Source organism: Opisthorchis viverrini, assembly GCF_000715545.1.
Source record: "Opisthorchis viverrini unplaced genomic scaffold opera_v5_19, whole genome shotgun sequence".
Classification (NCBI taxonomy): domain Eukaryota; kingdom Metazoa; phylum Platyhelminthes; class Trematoda; order Opisthorchiida; family Opisthorchiidae; genus Opisthorchis; species Opisthorchis viverrini.
The window spans coordinates 1,324,024-1,325,132 of NW_008751675.1; the positions used below are offsets into that span (position 1 = coordinate 1,324,024).

The 1,109-nt window shown below is 42.4% G+C and overlaps 1 protein-coding gene across 1 annotated transcript in view; it reads right to left on the bottom strand.

Annotated features, from left to right (window-relative positions):
* Nucleotides 1-1,109, bottom strand: part of T265_01756 (hypothetical protein) — a gene marked incomplete at both ends in the record, with an annotated part of 18,064 nt that overhangs the window by 7,349 nt on the left and 9,606 nt on the right. The window lies entirely within an intron of this gene.

The following is a 1,109-nucleotide window of genomic DNA, read 5'->3' on the forward strand; positions in this document are numbered from 1 at the left end:
ATGCACCACAGATTAGACATAATAGAGTGGAGTTGAAATTCAACGTTCCCCCTTATTTCGGCCGGATCAACCAGAATTATCGGTCGGGAATAGGAGAAGGATGACGAAAGACACATGGGCATGGGAGCAAGCTAGAGATGATTTGCGCTGGATCGAACATGGTGTTGCAAATACACCCTTCTCGCCGAAGTAAATCCAAGGGAATTGAGGATGAAATCGCATAGGCCTACGGAAGGTCGAACTCCGTAATCCACGTTGATATTTAAGGTATGGGTATGCTGCACCAAACCGCAAAGTACATAACCAAATGTCTGTCGCGATTTGAGTCACTACGGGCCAAGGCATTCCTACTGTCCTCGTTTTCAGTATCAGTTCTCATGTTGTCTTGCTTTTCAAGTTAATGTTTTGATAATAAAACCTCGAATATTATTTTTCTGGACACCGACTTTGAAATAAAACTTGTTGGGCAAGTAATAACTTCTTATCCGGAAGTGCGCCGCTCGAAACAACCGAGCATCACTTTGATTAGACGGTTGTGTGGCGCCCTGATTTGTCAGAAAACGGGCCAGTCAGAAGCCAGAAATTTTAGTTGGACGCTTCATGTCCCATCACCAGCTGGGACTATCGAAAAATTATGATAACTTTATAAATACCATTGTGACAATCTTCTTGTCTCAATCCGTGTCTTCTGGTATCCAGAAGTCAGCGGACAGCAAGCCAAGGACCAGCAGAGATGTCGGAACACACAGCACTTACCTATGTATGCAGCAATGAAGCAGCCAACTAAAACAAAGCAAAGAAGAAAACCAGAGGCATACAAATGGAATGATAGCACTGGAACTTTGTTTCAGTAATCCTCAAGCTAGTAGCTGGGTACAACTATGAGGAAGTTAAATGCAATAAAATTCAATGAAACCTATTCTACCCAGTTTCTTATTGTTGTCCCGACATCAATAGAGATTTTGTGCTGTCGGCGGATTCAATCTATTCAAAAAAGCAGAAAATCACTTTGCAGCTGTTTCATTTTTGATGGTAGTCCTCAGCATTGCGAGTCTCACGAAACTCAGAGAGTTTTGAACGCGTGACTAACAAATACTCGTGTAATCATT